The 10,012-nt window shown below is 38.2% G+C and overlaps 2 non-coding genes across 2 annotated transcripts; both read left to right on the plus strand.

The window, feature by feature from the left end:
- Positions 1-1,113: 1,113 nt before the first annotated feature.
- LOC112712285 (small nucleolar RNA R71) lies at positions 1,114-1,221 on the plus strand. Its single transcript, XR_003157748.1, has one exon. It is a non-coding gene; the product is annotated as a small nucleolar RNA R71 (small nucleolar RNA).
- A 5,518-nt stretch (positions 1,222-6,739) lies between these two features.
- On the plus strand, positions 6,740-6,843 carry LOC112712819 (small nucleolar RNA R71). The gene has a single exon (XR_003157908.1). It is a non-coding gene; the product is annotated as a small nucleolar RNA R71 (small nucleolar RNA).
- The last annotated feature ends 3,169 nt before the right edge of the window (positions 6,844-10,012 follow it).

The raw sequence follows: 10,012 nt of genomic DNA on the forward strand, positions 1-10,012 counted from the left end.
ATCCTGTCTCTTTTGAGGTAGTTTCTGCCTAGACAAGTCATCCAGTTCTTTGGTGAACAAAGGAGGTTCATCCTCCCAAGTCTCATTTCCAAATAACTTGTCATTTAGCTTCATGATTGCTCCAAGGTATTTAGCAACTTGCTCTTCAGTGACATACTCATCCTCTTCAGAGGAAGGATACTCATCAGAGCTCATGAATGGCAGAAGTAAATTCAATGGAATCTCTATGGTCTCATTTTGAGCCTCAGATTCCCATGGTTCCTCATTGGGGAACTCATTGGAGGCCAGTGGACGTCCATTGAGGCCTTCCTCAGTGGCGTTCACTGCCTCTCTTTCCTCTCCAAATTCGGCCATGTTGATGGCCTTGCACTCTCCTTTTGGATTTTCTTCTGTATTGCTTGGAAGAGTGCTAGGAGGGAGTTCAGTAATTTTCTTGCTCAGTTGACCCACTTGTGCCTCCAAATTTCTAATGGAGGACCTTGTTTCAGTCATGAAACTTTGAGTGGTTTTGATTAGATCAGAGACCATGGTTGCTAAGTCAGAGATGTTCTGCTTAGAGCTCTCTGTCTGTTGCTGAGAAGATGATGGAAAAGGCTTGCTATTGCTAAACCTGTTTCTTCCACCATTATTATTATTGAAACCTTGTTGAGGTCTCTGTTGATCCTTCCATGAGAAATTTGGATGATTTCTCCATGAAGGATTATGGGTGTTTCCATAAGGTTCTCCCATGTAATTCACCTCTTCCATTGAAGGGTTCTCAGGATCATAAGCTTCTTCTTCAAATGAAGCTTCCTTAGTACTACCTGGTGCATTTTGCATTCCAGACAGACTTTGAGAAATCATATTGACTTGTTGAGTCAATATTTTATTCTGAGCCAATATGGCATTCAGAGTGTCAATCTCAAGAACTCCTTTCTTCTGACCAGTCCCATTGTTCACAGGATTTCTTTCAGAAGTGTACATGAATTGGTTATTTGCAACCATTTCAATGAGCTCTTGAGCTTCAGTAGGCGTCTTCTTCAAATGAAGAGATCCTCCAGCAGAGCTATCCAAAGACATCTTGGACAGTTCAGACAGACCATCATAGAAAATACCTATGATGCTCCATTCAGAAAGCATATCAGAGGGACACTTTCTGATTAATTGTTTGTATCTTTCCCAAGCTTCATAGAGGGATTCTCCTTCCTTCTGTCTGAAGGTTTGGACTTCCACTCTAAGCTTACTCAATTTTTGAGGTGGAAAGAACTTTGCCAAGAAGGCATTGACTAGCTTTTCCCAAGAGTCCAGGCTTTCTTTAGGTTGTGAGTCCAACCATGTTCTAGCTCTATCTCTTATAGCAAAAGGGAATAGCATAAGTCTGTAGACTTCAGGGTCAACCCCATTAGTCTTGACAGTGTCACAGATTTGCAAGAATTCAGCTAAAAACTGATGAGGATCTTCCAATGGAAGTCCATGGAACTTGCAATTCTGTTGCATTAGAGAAACTAATTGAGGCTTAAGCTCAAAGTTGTTTGCTCCAATGGCAGGGATAGAGATGCTTCTCCCATAGAAGTCGGGAGTAGGTGCAGTAAAGTCACCCAGCACCTTCCTTGCATTGTTGGCATTGTTGTTGTTTTCGGCTGCCATGGATTTTTCGTCTTTGAAGATTTCTGTTAGGTCCTCTACAGAGAGTTGTGCTTTGGTTTCTCTTAGCTTTCGCTTCAAGGTCCTTTCAGGTTCAGGGTCAGCCTCAACAAGAATGCTTTTGTCTTTGCTCCTGCTCATATGAAAGAGAAGAAAACAAGGAAATGTGGAATCCTCTATGTCACAGTATAGAGATTCCTTTAGGTGTCAGGAGAAAAGAAAAATAGAAGGCAGAAGTAGAAAATTCGAACTTATCAAAGAAGATGGAGTTCGAATTTTGCATTAAGGAATAGTGTTAGTCCATAAATAGAAGGATGTGAGAAGAAGGGAAGTAATTTTCGAAAATTAAGTAAAAGATTTTGAAAACATTTTTGAAAAACTTTGATTGATAATTTTCGAAAACAAAAAGTGGAAAAGAAATCAAGTGATTTTTGAAAAAGAATTTGAAATTAGAAATCAAAAAAGATTTGATTGAAAGCTATTTTGAAAAGGATGTGGTTAAGAAGATATGATTAGTTTTAAAAAGATATGATTTGAAAAACATTTTAAAAAAGATTTGATTTTTAAAATTAATGACTTGGCTATCAAGAAAAGATATGATTCAAACATTAAACCTTTCTCAACAGAAAAGGTAACATACTTGAAATGTTGAATCAAATCATTAATTGATAGCAAGTATCCTTGAAAAAAAAAATTGATTTTGAAAAATATTTGATTGAAAAGATATGATTTGAAAAAGATTTGATTTTGAAAAATTTTGAAAACTTGAAAAAAAATTTGCATTGAAAACAAAATCTTCCCTCTTGTGCCAACCTGGCATTAAACGCCCAGAATGGTGCACATTCTGGCGTTTAACGCCCAAAACTATACCCTTTTGGGCGTTAAACGCCCAACCAGGTACCCTGGCTGGCGTTTAAACGCGAGTATGTCCTTCTTCACTGGGCGTTTTGAACGCCCAGCTTTTTCTGTGTAATTCCTCTGCTGTATGTTCTGAATCTTCAATTCTCTGTATTATCGACTTGAAAAGACACAAATTAAAAATATTTTTGGATTTTTTTAGTAATAAGGAATAATCAACATGCAACTAAAATCAAACAACAATGCATGCAAGACACCAAACTTAGTAGTTTGTATATTACTGACACTAATGAAAATGCACATGAGACACATAAACACTCAAGTCAAGAGAATTCAAAGATCAGAGTAAGAAGTCATCAAGAATTACTTGAAGATACTTAAGACACATGAATGAATGCATGCAATTGACACCAAACTTAAGATGAGACACTAGACTCAAACAAGAAACATACAATATTTTTGGATTTTATGATTTTGTAATTTTTTTTTATTTTCGAAAATTAAGTGGAAAAAGGTATCAAAATTCTTAATAAGAATTCCAAGAATCATGCAATGTTTAGTCTAAGACTCCGGTCCAGGAATCAGACATGGCTTCACAGCCAGCCAAGCTTTCAAAGAAAGCTTCGGTCCAAAACACTAGACATGGCCAAAGGCCAGCCAAGCCTTAGCAGATCACTGCTCCAAAAGCAAGATTGATAGAAATCAACAAGCTCTTGTGATGATAAGTTGAAACCTCGGTCCAATGAAATTAGACATGGCTTCACAGCCAGCCAGACTTCAACAAATCATCATGAAACTCTAGAATTCATTCTTAAGAATTCCGAAAAAAAATACCTAATCTAAGCAACAAGATGAACCGTCAGTTGTCCAAACTCAACAATCCCCGGCAACGGCGCCAAAAACTTGGTGCACGAAATTGTGATCTCTTCTTTTCACAACTCAAATAATCCCCGGTAATGAATCCAAAAACTTGGTATTCAATACCATGGCATAAACACAACTTCGCACAACTAACCAGCAAGTGTACTGGGTCGTCCAAGTAATAAACCTTACGCGAGTAAGAGTCGATCCCATAGAGATTGTTGGTATGAAGCAAGCTATGGTCACCTTGTAAATCTCAGTCAGGCAAACTCAAATGGATATGGGTGATATACGAATAAAACATAAAGATAAAGATAGAGATACTTATGTAATTTATTGGTGGGAATTTCAGATAAGCGTATGAAGATGCTATCCCTTCCGTCTCTCTGCTTTCCTACTGTCCTCATCCAATCCTTCTTACTCCTTTCCATGGCAAGCTTAAGCAAGGGTTTCACCGTTGTCAGTGGCTACCTCCCATCCTCTCAGTGGAAATGTTCAACGCACCCTGTCACGGCACGGCTATCCATCTGTCGGTTCTCGATCAGGCCGGAATAGAATCCAGTGATTCTTTTGTGTCTGTCACTAACGCCCCGCCTTCAGGAGTTTGAAGCACGTCACAGTCATTCAATCATTGAATCCTACTCAGAATACCACAGACAAGGTTAGACCTTCCGGATTCTCTTGAATGCTGCCATCAGTTCTAACCTATACCACGAAGACTCTGATCTCACGGAATGGCTGGCTCGTTTGTCAGGCGAGCACTCGGTTGTCAGGCGATCAACCATGCATCGTGTATCAGGAATCCAAGAGATATTCACCCAATTGAAGGTAGAACGGAGGTGGTTGTCAGTCACACGTTCATAGGTGAGAATGATGATGAGTGTCACGGATCATCACATTCATCAAGTTGAAGAACAAGTGATATCTTAGAACAAGAACAAGCGGAATTGAATAGAGGAACAATAGTAATTGCATTAATACTCGAGGTACAGCAGAGCTCCACACCTTAATCTATGGTGTGTAGAAACTCCACCGTTGAAAATACATAAGAACAAGGTCTAGGCATGGCCGAATGGCCAGCCTCCCAAAGTGATCAAAAGATCTAAAATAATCCAAAGATCCCAAGATATTAAAATACAATAGTAAAAGGTCCTACTTATAGAGAACTAGTAGCCTAGGGTTTACAGAGATGAGTAAATGACATAAAAATCCACTTCCGGGCCCACATGGTGTGTGCTTGGGCTGAGCATTGAAGCATTTTCGTGTAGAGACTCTTCTTGGAGTTAAACGCCAGCTTTGGTGCCAGTTCCGGCGTTTAACGCTGGAATTTCTGAGGGTGAATTTTAACGCCGGTTTGGGCCATCAAATCTTGGGCAAAGTATGGACTATCATATATTTCTGGAAAGCCCAGGATGTCTACTTTCCAACGCCGTTGAGAGCGCGCCAATTGGGCTTCTGTAGCTCCAGATAATCCACTTCGAGTGCAGGGAGGTCAGAATCCAACAGCATCTGCAGTCCTTTTTAGTCTCTGAATCAGATTTTTGCTCAGGTCCCTCAATTTCAGCCAGAAAATACCTGAAATCACAGAAAAACACACAAACTCATAGTAAAGCCCAGAAAAGTGAATTTTAACTAAAAACTAATAAAAATATACTAAAAACTAACTAGATCATACTAAAAACATACTAAAAACAATGCCAAAAAGCGTACAAATTATCCGCTCATCATGCTTGACAACCACCTCCGTTCTATCTTAGATTAAGTAGATATCTCTTGGATTCCTTAACCAGAATCTTCATGGTATAAGCTAGAACTGATGGCGGCATTCAAGAGAATCCGGAAGGTCTAAACCTTGTCTGTGGTATTCTGAGTAGGATTCAATGATTGAATGACTGTGACGAGATTCAAACTCCTGAGGGCGGGGCGTTAGTGACAGACGCAAAAGAATCACTGGATTCTATTTCGGCCTGATTGAGAACCGACAGATGGATAGCCGTGCCGTGACAGGGTGCGTTGAACATTTCCACTGAGAGGATGGGAGGTAGCCACTGACAACGGTGAAACCCTTACATACAGCTTGCCATGGAAGGAGCCTTGCGTGCTTGAAGAAGAAGACAGTAGGAAAGCAGAGATTCAGAAGATGGAGCATCTCCAAAACCTCAACCTATTCTCCATTACTGCAAAACAAGTACTTATTTCATGTTCTTTTACTTTTCACAATCAATCCTGATAATTTCTGATATCCTGACTAAGATTTACAAGATAACCATAGCTTGCTTCAAGCCAACAATCTCCGTGGGATCGACCCTTACTCACGTAAGGTATTACTTGGGCGACCCAGTGCACTTGCTGGTTAGTTGTGCGGAATTGCAAAAGTGTGATTGCAATTTCGTGCACCACTCCTAGATATTGAGCAACTTGCTCTCCAATTACATCTTCATCCTCTTCTGAGGAGGAATAGTCTTCAGAGCTCATGAATGGCAGAAGGAGATTTAGTGGAATCTCTATGGCCTCTATATGAGCCTCAGATTCCTTTAGGTCCTCAATAGGGAACTCCTTCTTGCCTGAGAGACGTCCTAGGAGGTCTTCCTCACTAGGATTTTCATCCTTCTCCTCCCTTGTGCATTCGGCCATATTGATTACTTCAATGGCCTTGCAATCTCCTTTTGGATTCTCTTCTGTATTGCTTGAGAGAATACTGGGAGGAGCTTCAATGACTTTCTTACTCAGCTGGCCCACTTGTGCCTCCAAATTTCTGATGGATGACCTTGTTTCACTCATGAAACTTAAGGTGGCCTTAGATAGATCAGAGACTATATTTGCTAAGTTAGAGGGGCTCTGTTCAGAATTCTCTGTCTGTTGCTGAGAAGCTGATGGAAAAGACTTGCTATTGCTGAGCCTGTTTCTTCCACCATTATTAAAGCTTTGTTGAGGCTTTTGTTGATCCTTCCATGAGAAATTTGGATGATTTCTCCATGATGAGTTATAGGTGTTTCCATAAGGTTCACCCATGTAATTAACCTCTGCCATTGCAGGGTTCTCAGGATCATAAGTTTCTTCAGAAGCTGCCTCTTTAGTACTGTTGGATGCATTTTGCCATCCATTCAGACTTTGAGAGATCATGTTGACTTGCTGAGTCAACACTTTGTTCTGAGCCAATATGGCATTCAGAGTATCAATTTCAAGAACTCCCTTCCTCTGAGGCATCCCATTATTCACGGAATTCCTCTTAGAAGTGTACATGAACTGGTTATTTGCAACCATGTCAATAAGTTCTTGAGCTTCTGCAGGCGTTTTCTTTAGGTGAATGGATCCACCTGCAGAATGGTCCAGTGACATTTTCGAAAACTCAGATAGACCATAATAGAATATATCTAATATGGTCCATTCTGAAAACATGTCAGATGGACACCTTTTGGTCAACTGCTTGTATCTTTCCCAAGCTTCATAGAGGGATTCACCATCCTTTTGCTTGAAGGTTTGAACATCCACTCTAAGCTTGCTCAGCTTTTGAGGAGGGAAGAATTTATCCAAGAAGGCCGTGACAAGCTTTTCCCAGGAGTCCAGGCTATCTTTAGGTTGTGAATCCAACCATGTTCTAGCTCTGTCTCTTACAGCAAAAGGGAAAAGCATGAGCCTGTAGACTTCAGGATCTACTCCATTCATCTTTACAGTCTCACAAATCTGTAAGAACTCAATTAAAAACTGATAAGGATCTTCAGATGGAAGTCCATGAAACTTGCAGTTTTGTTGCATTAAAGCAACTAGCTGAGGTTTCAGCTCAAAATTGTTTGCTCCAATGGCAGGAATAGAGATGCTTCTTCCATCAAATTTGGACGTGGGTTTAGTAAAGTCACCCAGCATCCTCCTTGCATTATTATTATTTTCGGCTTCCATCTCCTTCTCTTGTTCGAAATTTTCTGAAAGGTTGTTTCTGGATTGTTGTAATTTAGCTTCTCTTAGTTTTCTCTTTAGAGTCCTTTCAGGTTCTGGATCAGCTTCAACAAGAGTGTCTTTTTCCTTGTTCCTACTCAAATAGGGAAAAAGAGAACAAGAAAAGAAAGAGAAATCCTCTATGTAACAGTATAGAGATTCCTTTATGTTAGTAGAAGAAGAAATGGAATAGGAGTGAGGAAGAATGAATAGTCTGAATAAAGGGTAAAGGTAGGGGAGGTGATAAGAGATGAAGAGAAGTGTTAGTAAATAAATAAATAAATAGAAGAAGATGAGAAAAGGATTTTCGAAAATATTTTTGAAAAGGAGTTAGTAATTTTCGAAAATTAAAGATGAGATAGAATTAAAATTAAAATTTAAAATAATTAAAAAGAATTTTTGAAAAAGAGGGAAGTATTTTCGAAAATTAGAGAGGGATAGGTAGTTAGTTGGTTTTGAAAAAGTTAAGAAACAAACAAAAAGTCAAATAGTTAGTTGAAAAAGATATTAAAATCAAATTTGAAAAGATAAGAAGATAAGTTAGATAAGATATGTTTGAAAAAGATTTAATTTTTTTAAAATTTAAAATTAATTACTTTACTAACAAGAAACTACAAGATAAGATTCTAGAATTTAAAGATTGAACCTTTCTTAACAAGAAAGTAACAAACTTCAAATTTTTGAATCAATTACATTAATTGTTAGTGTAGTTTCGAAAATATGATATAAAGATAAGAAAAAGATTTTGAAAATATTTTGAAAATGATTTTTGGAGTTTTCGAAAAAAAGGAAAAATGGAAAAAATATGATTTTTGAAAAAGATTTTGAAAAGATAGGATTTTTTTTTAAATTGAAAATTTGACTTGACTTGTAAGAAACAACTAATTTTAAAAATTTTTGACCAAGTCAACCCAAAATTTCGAAAATTTGGAGGGAAATAAGGAAAAGATAATTTTTTTTGAATTTTTTTTTTAATGAGTAGAGAAAAAAAACATAAACATGACCCAAAACATGAAAATTTTGGATCAAAACACATGATGCATGTAAGAACACTATGAATGTCAAGATGAACATCAAGAACACTTTGAAGATCATGATGAACATCAAGAACTTATTTTTGAAAAATATTTTAATGCAAAGAAAGCATGCAAGACACTAAACTTAGAAATCTTTAATGCATGTACACTATGAATGCAAAAATGCATATGAAAAATAATAAAAGACACAAAACAAGAAAACATCAAGATCAAACAAGAAGACTTACCAAGAACAACTTGAAGATCATGAAGAGCACCATGAATGCATGAATTTTCGAAAAGTGTAAGAAATATATTTTTAAAACATGCAATTGACACCAAACTTAAAAACTGACTCAAGACTCAAACAAGAACACAATGTGTACTGGAATTGACACAATTTGTTGTTGTATGGAATAATTATAATGGCTCTTTGCTATGTGTGGACACAACTCCGTTCAAGTAACCAGCAAGTGTACTGGGTCGTCCAAGTAATAAACCCTACGTGAGTAAGGGTCGATCCCACAGAGATTGTTGGTATGAAGCAAGCTATGGTCATCTTGTAAATCTCAGTCAGGCGGATAATAATTGATTATGGATTTTTGAATAATAATAAATAATAAACAGAAAATAAAGATAATTAAAATAGGATAGAAATACTTATGTAAATTAATGGTGGGAATTTCAGATAGGCGTATGGAGATACTGTGCCCTTTCTTTTTCTACTTTCCTACTTCTTCCTTCCAGTTCTTTCATTCCTTCCTATGGCAAGCTATATGTAGGGAATCACCTTTGTCAATGGCTACATCCCATCCTCTCAGTGAAAAAGGTCCAAATGCTCTGTCACAGCACGGCTAATCATCTGTCGGTTCTCAATTAGGTTGGAATAGAATCCCTTGATTCTTTTGCATCTGTCACTAACGCCCAGCCTTCAGGAGTTTGAAGCTCGTCACAGTCATTCAATCCAAGAATCCTACTCGAAATACCATAGACAAGGTTTAGACTTTCCGGATTCTCATGAATGCCGCCATCAATCTAGCTTATACCACGAAGATTCTGTTTAAGGAATCTAAGAGATACGCGCCCGGCCTAAGGTAGAACGGAAGTGGTTGTTAATCACGCGTGTTCATAGGTGAGAATGATGATGAGTGTCACGGATCATCACATTCATCAAGTTGAAGTGCAACGAATATCTTAGAATAGGAATAAAGAGAATTGAATAGGAAATAGTAGTAATTGCATTAAAGCTTGAGGTACAGCAGAGCTCCACACCCTTAATCTATGGTGTGTAGAAACTCCACCGTTAAAAATACATAAGTGAAAGGTTTAGGCATGGCCGAATGGCCAACCCCCCAAAACGTGATCAATAGTCTCCTCAGATGAAGAATAAAATAAAACTGAGACCAAAGATGTCTAATACAATAGTAAATTATCCTATTTATACTAGACTAGCCACTAGGGTTTACATGAGTAAGTAATTGATGCATAAATCCACTTCCGGGGCCCACTTGGTGTGTGTTTGGGCTGAGCTTGATCTATCCACAAGCTGAGGCTTCTTTTGGAGTTGAACGCCAAGTTGTAACGTGTTTTGGGCGTTCAACTCCGGGTCGTGACGTGTTTCTCGCGTTTTACTCCAGACAGCAGCATGGAACTGGCGTTGAGCGCCAGTTTATGTCGTCAATTCCCAAATAAAGTATGGACTATTATATATTGCTGGAAAG

The sequence above is a fragment of the Arachis hypogaea genome, chromosome 1 (genome assembly GCF_003086295.3).
Source record: "Arachis hypogaea cultivar Tifrunner chromosome 1, arahy.Tifrunner.gnm2.J5K5, whole genome shotgun sequence".
NCBI classification, from domain to species: domain Eukaryota; kingdom Viridiplantae; phylum Streptophyta; class Magnoliopsida; order Fabales; family Fabaceae; genus Arachis; species Arachis hypogaea.